This window comes from Bos grunniens, chromosome 24, assembly GCF_055505025.1.
Source record: "Bos grunniens cultivar Pamir isolate PY7600 chromosome 24, Bosgru_T2T1.0, whole genome shotgun sequence".
Lineage (NCBI taxonomy): Eukaryota > Metazoa > Chordata > Mammalia > Artiodactyla > Bovidae > Bos > Bos grunniens.
The window spans coordinates 51,835,124-51,847,106 of record NC_141188.1 but is presented as its reverse complement, the minus strand read 5'-3'; positions in this window follow the sequence as shown (position 1 = coordinate 51,847,106).

The window sequence follows — 11,983 nt, the reverse complement described above, 5'->3', positions numbered from 1 at the left end:
GACCCTAACTGGACCCTTTACTGACTCTTAACTGGACCCTATCCTTAACTCCCCCCACAGCACCCCTCACATTTGACACTAATTCTGTGAGTATTTTTCAGCAAGTTCTTAGTTTCTTGATGATCTAAAAATAATCCACCTCCTCCCCCTATTTTGAACTATTAACCTCTCTGCTCAGTGTATGAGGTTTGCATTTTGAAGCCCTGATTAAAATTGCTTAATATTCCTTCATAGCTGACAGCCACCCCACTCCCCCCAGGCTCGGTAGGAACACAACAGCAGTAAAGGTAGAAACTGTGGTTCCTTTCATCATGGTCATTATTTCTTGTTTTTTCCCCACTCGCCCCCAATACCCAGGGGAAGGGAGCTGGGAGCCACGGGCGAGGGAGGGGATGACAGGCAGGTGGAGGGTGCTCTGGGGAGGAGGGAGAAGGTGCCCCTGGTGTAAGCCCAGAGGGTCAGCTCGCTTGGCGGCTTCATCCTGGGGTGGTCGCTGATGACTGCACCCTCTCAGTCATGAGGCGATCAGAACGCACCGCCCTCCAAATATATCCGCTTTGGCATAAGGATTATTTTGAGCTGAAGGCAATGAAGAATCAAAAGATGGAGAAAGAAACCCTCTGGGGCTGCTTTCCTCATCTGATTAGAAGCAAAAAATTCTGGGAAATAAGGCTGCTATAAATTCCTTCTAAAGGGCAGATTTACCCTGCAGAAGGGAGAACTCGAGTAAAATCCACACCAAATCCCTCCCCTAGCGGGGCTTTGTGGCCTTGGAGGAGATGGAAAGTTAACTCACACTTGTGTTGTGGTGGTGCTCAGTCGTGTCCGACTCTTTGTGACCCCATGGACCGGAGACCTCCAGGCTCACACTTGTATAGACAAATACTATCACAGACTTGATCTCTTGATTGCACTCCTAGAAACTCTATTCCTTTTCCCCAAAGCCCACGAAAGCCTTTTCCGCCCCCTCCCTTACCCCTACTAGAGGTATCCTCTGACTTCAGCTGCACTTGACCCTAGAGCAACTCAGGGGTTAATTTGTGTATAATTTATAGTTGGACCCCCCTCCCCCCTCCCCTGCCATACCCGAGGTGCCTCTGCATCTGTGGATTCAACCAACTCTGGGCTGAGTGGTATTGTAGTATTCACTATTGAAAAAATATCTGTGAATAAGTGGACCCTCACAGTTAAGATCTGTGCTATTCAAGAGTCCACTGTATTTAGTTACTTCTAAATACTGCTACTGCTGCTAAGTCGTTTCAGTCGTGTCCGACTCTGTTCGACCTCATAGACGGCAGCCCACTAGGATCCTCCGTCCCTAGGCTTCTCCAGGCAAGAATACTGGAGTGGGTTGCCATTTCCTTCTCCAATGCATGAAAGTGAAAATGAAAGCGAATTCGCTCAGTCGTGTCCGACTCTTAGTGACCCCATGGACTGCAGCCCACCAGGCTCCTCCGTCCATGGATTTTCCAGGCAAGAGTACTGGAGTGGGGTGCCACTGCCTTCTCCACTTCTAAATACAGTTACTTCTTTTCTTGCCCTCACATGTAGGCAAATGAACCTTTTTCTGTGGTCAGTCTTTTGTCAGTTGAATTCATGGACCTCAGCAGCAGAACCTAAGAGGAGAGAGGAAAAGTCTTTCCTCTCTAACAGTTGCAGCTCATAATGTGGACAGTGACAGCCAGCGGCCTAGACTCTGGACCCAGGTTCAGATCCTTGGTCAGCAGTGAGGGTCCTTTCAGGGACCCCCCCCCATCTTCCCGTGGGAACCCCATTCAGCTTCTCTGGAATACTGCAGATAATTTTAACTTGGAAGGCACAATTTTCTGCTGCCCATTACCCCAATCCCCAGAGTGAACATATTAAGCCTTCATCTGAGGTGGTTTACAGAGGGGGACTGATATAATAATCATAATAATAACTTTTTGCTTCACAGTCTTTACACACAACAATCCATATTCATCATTTTTCGCAGCACCCTTGAACTGGAAGTACAGCTATTAAAATCAAAGTGAAAGTGTTAGTGGCTCAGTCATATCTGACTCTTTGAGACCCCATGAAGCCCACCTGGCTTCTCTTGTCCATGGAAATCTCCAGGCAAGAATACTGGAGTGGGTTGCCACGCCCTCCTCCAGGGGATCTTCCCAACCCAGGGATCGATCCAGCATTGCAAGTGGATTCTTTACCGTAACCTCCAGCAAATGAGAGTTTGTCACCGTGTTGCCGTCTTATCAGTTGCTTGCTTCTCATTAAAACTTTGTAGAGCTTCGAGTGTTGTAAACAATGAAGCATCGCACTTCCAGGGAAGGTCAAGGCCTGGCCCCAAGGAGCAATTATGTCCTTGGGGAGGGGAGATGCTGGGGACGGCTGGCTTCCAGCTCTTTCCTCTCTTGCATTGCTCTCGCCTTTGGTTCCAGGAAGACCATTTGCTGTGCTGAGAAGGGGCCAGGGAGGTGGAACTGGCTTGGGGTTACTCCAGGGCTGGTTATCTAATAAATAAATTTCCTCAAATGGAAACCCCTTCAGGGCGCCTGGATTCTCAGCCACTCCTATGGTATCTGTCCTTGGTCCTTTCCTTCCTTGTAAGCCGTCACTAAGTCAGATGGTGGAAGCTCTGGTCCCGGGGGCACGTCACCCCATCTGGGCACTGGCGGGGGTGTGCAGGTGGGGCTGAGCCCTGTTTGACAGACCATAGGATCAAGCTGGCGATTAGAGCAGAGAATTCTGAGCTTGACTCTGATCTGTCAGTCCGGCCTCCCCAGGAACCCCCTCCCTAGAGGGGTCAATTCCTGAGATTCCAGGCCATGCATATTGAAGACCAGTCTATCCTCCCATTGGTTTGTGCAAAAGAAACGTCTCCCTCAGGCTGGACAGCAGCAGGTGCGGGAATAAGTGAGGGGAGACACTGAGGCGATTGATCTGAGCCAGCAGCCTCCACAGAGGCCGTGACAAGAGAAAGGAAAACAAGTTTTACAGAGCTCCTAGGAGGTTTTTCCTCGCACTGGCCAGAGGCGTTAATGGTGAGATTCTCTGCTCCAAACTGCTCTGGGCTTGGAGGCCCGGCTCCTGCCTTGCCTCTCCAGGCAGAGGGACGTGGGGGGAACCTGGGGAAGGTGGGAACAGCTGGGAACAGCTGGCAGGCTGCGAGATGATGACCACCCCACGTACAAGCCAACCCCGGGGTCCTAAACTTGAATGGCAACTTCACAGAGCCCAATGCCACAACCTAGCAGGATGTCCCCCTCCCTCTTTGAAGCCAGTAGTTATTTTTTCTAGAAGAGAAGAGCCAAAGAAATGACCCACTTCTCACCTGCACGGCAGGGACGCTGGCCTGAGCTCCGGAGCGCAGACAGGCCTGGCCCAGGCAGAGGCGGGTGGGGAGGTCCTGCTGGGGTCAGTTTACCTCAGGGGGCTGAGCTTTCCCCCTCCCGCTGTCCAAGCGAAGGGAGCCCTGAAGCAGCAGGAAGAGGCAGGAAAAGCCAGAATGGAGTCATGGAATCCTGAGAGGCTCTGGCTTCCGCGGGAAGGGACCCTGAGGAGGGCTTCACGAACCTTCCCTGTACCTTCTGCCTTGATGACATGAGTCCCAGGGGCCTCCCAAGAGATATGGCCTCTCAGAGCCTGAGCTGAGGGGGGGATGTGGTAGGTCGCCCTCACGGGGCGGCTGAGGGTTCTTCTTCAGGGCACAGAAGAGCCTGGCTAAGGCTGGGAGTCCTGCAGGATCCAGCCAGAGAAGACACGAGAAGTGCCATCCCAGTGCTGTTGCTGCCGCAGGCCGGCTGAGCGGTCTGACTGCTCCGCCTGGGGTAACGTGGCAGTATCGTCTCTAAGAGGAGAAATGGGCCACTTGGGCTTCACTACCAAGGAGAGACCCACTACAGGGCTTCGGGGTAGTAACCAGGCCAGCCCAGAAGGCAGCATTTGAAATGCTGAAGGCTCCCAATGTGGAAGGAGAGAAGGCCAAGTTCTGGGGCCCCACGTTTCCAGGGCTTTCTGATCTGAGAGCTCCTCCTCTGAAATCCCCATCCTGTCAGATTCTCTCCGGGTCTGACCTGGCTCGCCCTCTTCTGTGACAGATTTCGGAGACTTTGTCCAGAAAAACTTTCCCCAGAGGCTCTTCCCTCTGCTGGTGGAGATTTCCCCTCATTCTCAGCCCAGCTCAACCTCCAGCATCAGGTTCCCATTCTTCCTTCCATCTGGTTTCCATCTTTCTTCCCTTGAACAGAGGTCTCGTAGGAGAGCTAAGCATCATAGATTTTCATTTGGGACTCTAATAAAAGATTAACAGCAGAAAAACTGTTTATTAGCATGCAGTGCACATCACATGGGAGAAACCGAAAATGAAGCATATCTCAAAATGATGATTCAACTGTGGAGAACTACGCAGAGATTCCTCAAAAAGCTGGGACTAGAACTTCCATATGACCCAGCAATCCCACTGCTGGCATACGCCCCGAGGAAACCAGAATCGAAAGAGCCACATGCACCCTACTGTTCTTTGCAGCACTATTTACAATAGCTGGGACGTGAGAGCAAAACTTAGATGTCCATCGACAGATGAATGGATAAGGAAGTTGTGGTACATGTACACAGTGGGATATTACTCAGCTATAAAAAGGAATGCATTCGAGTCAGTTCTAATGAGGTGGATGAACCTGGAGCCTATTATACAGAGTGAAGTAAGTTAGAAATAGAAAGACAAATACTGTATGTTAATGCATATATATGAAATTTAGAAAGATGATAACGATGATCCTACATGCAGGGCAGCAAAGGATACACAGATGTAAAGAACAGACTTTTGAACTCAGCGGGAGAAGGTGAGGGTGGGAGGATTTGAGAGAATAGCATTGAAATGTGTACATTATCATATGTGAAACATGACCAGTGCAAATTCGATGCATAAAGCCAGGCCCCCAAAGCTGGTGCTCTAGGACAACCCAGAGGGATAGGGTGGGGAGGGAGTGGGGGTGGGGGTTCAGGATGTGGGAGGAACACATGTATACCTATGGCTGATTCATGCTGATGTATGGCAAAAAGCATCACAATACTGTAATTATCCTCCAATTAAGATAAATAGATCAACTGAAAAAAATGGTGGCTCAGATCTCTGGTTTATATAGCATCTTCAACAGACGACAATGTGTCTGTAGAGAAATAACAGTCAGAGGAAGCAGTTTCAGGCTTCCAAGGGTGGCAAGTGGCAGGAAGGTAAATGAATGGGAGGAAATAGAGTGAGGTTTGTTTGTAGAATCCTCTGGTGCCTTCTCTGGGCTGTTAAGAGTCTGTCTCCAATAAAGGGAAAATTTACATCTTCTCTCTAGGTAGAAAGAGGACAGATAGGGAGAGCTTTCTTACACTTCTATTCCATTCAGTCACTCAGTCGTGTCCAACTCTTCACGACACCATGAATCGCAGCATGCCAGGCCTCCCTGTCCATCACCAACTCCTGGAGTTCACTCAGACTCACGTCCATTGAGTCAGTGATGCCATCCAGCCATCTCATCCTCTGTCGTCCCCTTCTTCTCCTGCCCCCAATCCCTCCCAGCATCAGAGTCTTTTCCAATGAGTCAACTCTTTGCATGAGATGGCCAAAGTACTGGAGTTCTTACACTTACTGCTTCTTAATTGCCTTCAGTTCAATATAATTTTGAGGCCAATGTGGCTTATTTTGGCATGGTATATTCTGCTACCCTTCATTCCATCAGAGGCTCAGACTTTTCTGCCCATCTCACCCAAGCTTCTCAGACCTCTCTTTTTCTCTTGGGCTTTGCTTTCAATCTAGCTGGCAAACGTGTTTCACCAGCTAGTGGTGAATTTAGCTGGTGCAACGTGTTTTTCCTTCCAGGTAACATGGTGCATGGGAGAATGGAAGGACTGAGATGGGAGACATTGGCTCTGGGACAGGCTGGAGTAGCAGGGTCAGTGAGCGGGGTTCTTCACTGCGGGGCTTTGTTCAGTCCATTCGGGGAACATCTGGCACGCTGGTGAGAGGTCTAGCCTTGACCACCTTTTATATCTGACCAGGTCCCCTTAGGGTTTTAAGGGATGACTTTTTGTTTCTATAGTCTTTGACGTATGGAGATCTTCATAATAAAGAGCTATCTTAATGAGTTCCCTCCCCTTTTGACCTAATTTTGCAAGCTCCTTGATGGCAAGGAGGTTCGCCTCCCCCCGCCCTTTACTTGGCACTTGTGCCAAGTAGCTATCCTTGGCACAGTGCCTCCTGTTTTCTGATTCAGACTGAAATTTCCTCTACATGCACAAGGCAGACTGTGTCAAGTCTAATAAATAAATCACAGCTCAGAGTGACGGGATCCAAATGTAAAATGCAGCGTCTGGCACCACTGGAGAGAAAATAAATTACCTGTAGTCTGGTAAGCAGGTCATCTTGATCCTCTGCTTTGTTCTGGTGACTTCTGTGATTGATTTTGCTAAACTCAGAAGAAGCAGAAAGACATTCAGATTCAGGGCTTTGAGTGAAATGAAAGTGGTTGGGCCAAGAGATGAGATAATAACACTTTTGCGAAGGGAAGTGAAGAGAGAAGAGCTTTGATTCTCAGCTTCTTCAGGGCTTCTGTCTAGTCCTTCCTGAGGCTGGACTCTGCTTCCGGCCTTCAGATTTTTAGAAACACTATTGTACCTGTTTTGGTTGTTGTTGTTCGTCATTAAGTTGTGTCCGACTCTGCAACCCCATGAACCACAGCATGCCAGGCAATAAATGCTACTTTTGTTTGTTTGTTTAGGGCAATTTAAGTGGGTTTGCAAACAATCTTTAAGAGGCCGATGCTTTTATAATTTGATTTGATTTGAAAGAGACCTGCCCCACACAGACTGAATGGTGTTTGGAGTTCTGCTAGGAGAGTCACTTTTTTTAGCTTGAAAAGAGGAATACCTCACTGAAATGAAATATTATTGTAAAAGAATTAAGGCCATAATCAGCTCATAGCATTCTAGAACTGTGCTGTCCAACAGAAGTATATAATTGAAAACTTTTGCATTAGCCAGCTACTTTAAAAGAAGTAAAAAGAGACAGGTGAAGTTAGTTTAAATGTATTTTAATATGATTTCAAAATGTTATACTTTTAATATGTAATCAATAGAAATAATTATGAATGAGATAGTCTACATTCTTTTGAAGGAGATACTAAGTCTTGGAGATTGGTGTGTATTTGACACTTACAGCGGAGTCCCCAACCTTTCTGGGACCAGGGACTGGTTTTGTGGAAGGCAGTTTTTCCATGGATGGCTGGGGGAGATGGTTTTGGGATGATTCAAGCGCATTACATTTATTTCTATTATTATTACATCAGCTCAGATCATCAAGCATTAGATCCTGGAGGCTGGGGACCCCTGACTCACAGCACATGGCAGCTAGGATGAGCTACATTTTAAGGGCTCAGTAGCCACATGTGGCCAGTGTCTACTGAATTGCATAGTGGCTGGAAATCATGCAGGAATAGGGCTTGCAGATGGGAGCGTCTCTGGGCCGATGTTTTCTCCCAGGGAGAAAGGGTGATAGTGTAAAGGAGACACGAGCAGGTATGAAACCCAGGGAGGGTGATAGTGTAAAGGAGACACGAGCAGGTATGAAACCCAGGGAGGCGGTCTAGTGAAGAGGGGACTGCAGGTATTTCTGAGAGCAGCTAACGTGTCCAGTAAACATCTCAGGAAACAAGCTGGAGGGACAGGATGACTAGAGGACTATAAGTTAAGAACACAGTAGATAATGCAAGAAGGTTTCCCAGAGTGGCAGGAGTGGGTGAGGGTAATATATGGCTGTATCTACAAGAAAGCCCAAACTCTGTGGTTTGAAACTTTTGTTTGTATGTTCTAGGAAAAGTCAGATTCTTTGCAATAAAAGGCATATCCTTGAACAGAAATATGCTGCTGGGATCAGCCAAGAGTTTGTCAAGCTACAGCAGCCCAGACTGCAACAGTGACAGGAATGAAGCAGAATAAGATAGTGGAGGAATTAGGGACCTTCAAATAAATCTTTATTCACTGGGATGCGTTCAGCGTCCACTGGGAGGATTCTAAGTCTTGTAACTGAAGACTAATTGGCTTAATCATAAGGATATTTATTGTTTTCTTAACAAAAAGTCTGAAAGCAGGCAGTTCTAGGGCTGGTTCAGTAACCTAATGACATCATTATGAACTTAGGCTCTTTCTATTCCTCTTTTTCGCCTCCACAGTCTGTTTGACCTTTTGTCCTTGGGTTTGTTGCCTCATGATCTTAAGATGGCTGTGGCAGCTCCAGGATTGCATCCAAAAATCAAAAAACAGGAAGCAGAGGTAAAAGGTTTTTGTCTTATATGTATTGAGAAGGTTCTCAAGAAATACTCTTTTATATCTCATTGACCAGAACTGTGTCAAATGGCCATGGGTTGCTTCCAGGATGGTTGGAAAAGCAAAGTTTTCTGCCTTTAGGGACAGAGACAAAAGGAAAGGGTGTTGAAAGTGATTCTTGGATAGCCAACCACAGTGAATACCTCAAGCCCCAAGACAAGGCACCCTGCTATAGTAGGAAGAGCAATGGATTATGAGCCAGGAGCCACTATCTTGCTATATGACCTTCCTCTGGTCAGCTGGCCTCTCTGAACCTACAACTTTATCTCTAGGGTAAGATTCAGTAGACGATCTCTTTCTGCCCTAATGCTACTGATTTTATTAAAAACTCCTGGAGGGCCTTGAAGGAGCTATCCAGTGCTAATGTAATTAATTTAATGATATCCATTTGGTGAAAAACAGCTGTGGCTCTTTTCCTTCTTATGGTCAGAGGACGTTTGTTGGCTGGATAAACTCTCGTGCTCACAGATTTTGATGGAACTTTAATTATAACAACATTTTAGTGTCCTTGATCTCTTGAAGTTTGTTCCCGATGAGAGTGTCAGAGAATGCTGTTCAATAGAAGTAAAATATGGGGCACTTATGCAATTTAAAACTTTTGTATTAGCTAGTCAAGTTTTTTTTTTTTTTAACGAAGGAGATAGATGAAGTTAGTTTTAATGTATTTTATTTAATACAACATCAAAAATGTCACGGGGGCTTCCCAGGTGGCTCAGTGGGTAAAGAATCCGCCTGCCAATGCAGGAGATACAGAAGATGCGGGCTTGATCCCTGGGTTGGGAAGATCCCCTGGAGAAGTGCATGGCAAGTCACTCCAGTATTCTTCCCTGGAGAATCCCATGGACAGAGGAGACTGGTGGGCTACAGTCCATAGGATCGCAAAGAGTCAGACATGACTGGAGCAATTGAGCATGCATTCACGCACACACAAAACTGTTATGACTTTAATATGTAATCAGTATAAATATTTATGAATGAGATATTTTACATTCGTTGCGGGGGGAGGTACTAAGTCTTTGAAATCTGAATGTATTTGGCGCTTACAGCACATCTCAATTCAAACCAGCTACATTTCAAGGGTTCAGTAGTCACCTGCAGCCAGTGGCTAACAACCTGGACGGTGGCTGAAATCATGAGAATGGAGCTTGCAGGTGGGAGCTTCTCTTGCCACTGACTGGCCGCTGCCCTGCTCAGGTCAGGGCAGCCTGAGGCAGAAGTCTGGAGGAGATGAAATTAGCCCTGAGGTCCTGCCAGAACTTTCCCTCCCACCCATGGTTTTCTGCATGCGTGCTAAGTTGCTTCAGTCATGTTCAACTCTGTGTACAGACCTTATGGGCCATAGCCCGCCAGGCTCCTCTGTCCATGGGATTCTCCAGGCAAGAATACTGGAGTGCGTTGCTGTACTCTCCTCCAGGGGATCTTCCCGACCCAGGAATCAAACCCGCATTTTTCATGGACACCTGCATTGGCAGGTGGGTTCTTCACCACAGCGCCACTTGGGTTGGGTTCACCCAGTTCTGGCCCAAGGGGAAGGCTTTATCTAAACGCCTCCCATTCCCTCTCACCTGGAAGTCTATGCAGTTTCTTTCCTTTTGAGCAAAGTACTGCTCACAGGAGGCTGCTGTGATGAGCTTCCTGTGCCAAAACGTGAATGCATACTGGGGGGACAAGGCCCCCCACATTCAGGTCACATGTGGGGGTTCAGCACGGGGCTTGGACAGGAAGGCAGCTGAGTCAAGGCTCTTCTCAGCTGTGAGAGTCCACTCAAGGGAGATGCACAGAAAGGGGTGTTATTCTCAGGTCATGGGGTAACCTATGGGGATCAGGGACCGGAGGTGTAGTCAGGGCCCCGTGAGCAACTGAAACCGGCAGAAACCAGCACTAGGGCAGTTCAGTTTGTCTCTCCCTCTCTCCTCTATTGCTGCTGCTAAGTCGCTTCAGTCGTGTCCGACTCTGTGCGACCCCACAGACGGCAGCCCACCAGGCTCCCCCATCCCTGGGATTCTCCAGGCAAGAACACTGGAGTGGGTTGCCATTTCTTTCTCCAATGCATGAAAGTGAAAAGTGAAAGTGAAGTCACTCAGTCGTGTCTGACTCTTCTCGACCCAATGGACTGCAGCCTACCAGGCTCCTCCGCCCATGGGATTTTCCAGGCGAGAGCACTGGAGTGGGGTGCCATTGCCTTCTCCACTCTCCTCTATTACTGCTGCTCTATTCCTCTCCTTCTGTGATTAAAGACTCACAGTGAATTTGGTCATCTCACAGTTCTGAGGTTGCTTTGTCCTCAGTTCAAGCAACAGCAAACTCTGACATCTTAAATCTACATTCCCATCTTAAATCTTAAATCTACATTCCCATCTTAAATCTTAAATCTACATTCCCATCTTAAATCTTAAATCTACATTCTCATCTTAAATCTTAAATCTACATTCCCAGGAAAGAGAACACAGTTGGTCCAGTTTGGGTCGAGGGTGTGTACCCTGATCCAGTCACCAGGACGGGGGTGGGAAGGGTGAGGGCAGAAGGTCACCATAGCTCCAACTTGAATGGAGCAGCCTCTCCTGTGAATGGGGGAGCCGGGGTACACTTCTCAGAGAAGGGAGGTTGTGGGCTGAGCAAATACTTCAAAGGGTGGGGTTTTGTGCCTGATTTTTGTTTTTAACGAAGATGTGGATTTTCTACCTGTTTGACATAGAGCAATATAAAAATCCCAGAGGAGAAATAAAATTGAAAGTATCATTTATTAGGTACAAATTTTGGATCTGCCATTTAATAATCTTGTTTCTTTTAATTTACTCACCAAACACATATAAAACACTTTCGACATGTCAAACACTGTATTGTACAAACACTAAGTGCTTTACATAGTTTAATGTCTTTAATGTTTGCAATGATTCTGAGACAGGTATTACAATTATCCCCATTTTACAGATGAGGAAATGGAGGCATAGAAAGATGAACTTGAGTAAGTGATGAAAGTGAAAAGATGAAAGTGAGTATGTGATAGTGCTGGAATTCCAGCCCATGCCGTCTGGCTCAGTTATTCCTGGCTGAAATCCTTTGTTATGCTGACCTTGGGTAAGTTACTTAACTTCTCTGTCCCTTGGTCTCCACACTTGTAAAATGGGTTTGATGACATCTGCCTCCTCAGTTGTGGTGAGGATTAAAATGGATGGTGCACGTCAAGCCCTGTGCTCTCACTAGTCAGGGCTCTCCTGAGAAACAGGCCAATAAGATGTGGGTGTGGGTGTGGGTGGGCTTGGGGACCCCCAACACAGTCACTTGACTGAGAGTTCCATGGTAGGGAGCGGTGGTGGAGAGGTAGCTTTTAGGCAAGTGAACAGCAGAAAGTTAATAATGAAAGGGCTGGACCTGGGCCTTGGCGAGCCCACCAGGTGAGGAACTTGGAAGGTCTCTTGTTTGCACCTCAGAGGGTTTATATGTTTGCCCCACTTATCCACTCAAACCATAAAAATCTGCTGGGCCGGCCCCCTTTCTGCCTCTTTATCCCCCCCAGCGCCTAGCACAGGGCTCTGTGATGTGGATGGGACTCTGCCCAGACCCCCTTCAGCAGGGAGTCTGCCTGCTGTCCCATGGCTGTGGGTTTGACCGCTGAGTGGCTCACAGCTGCTCC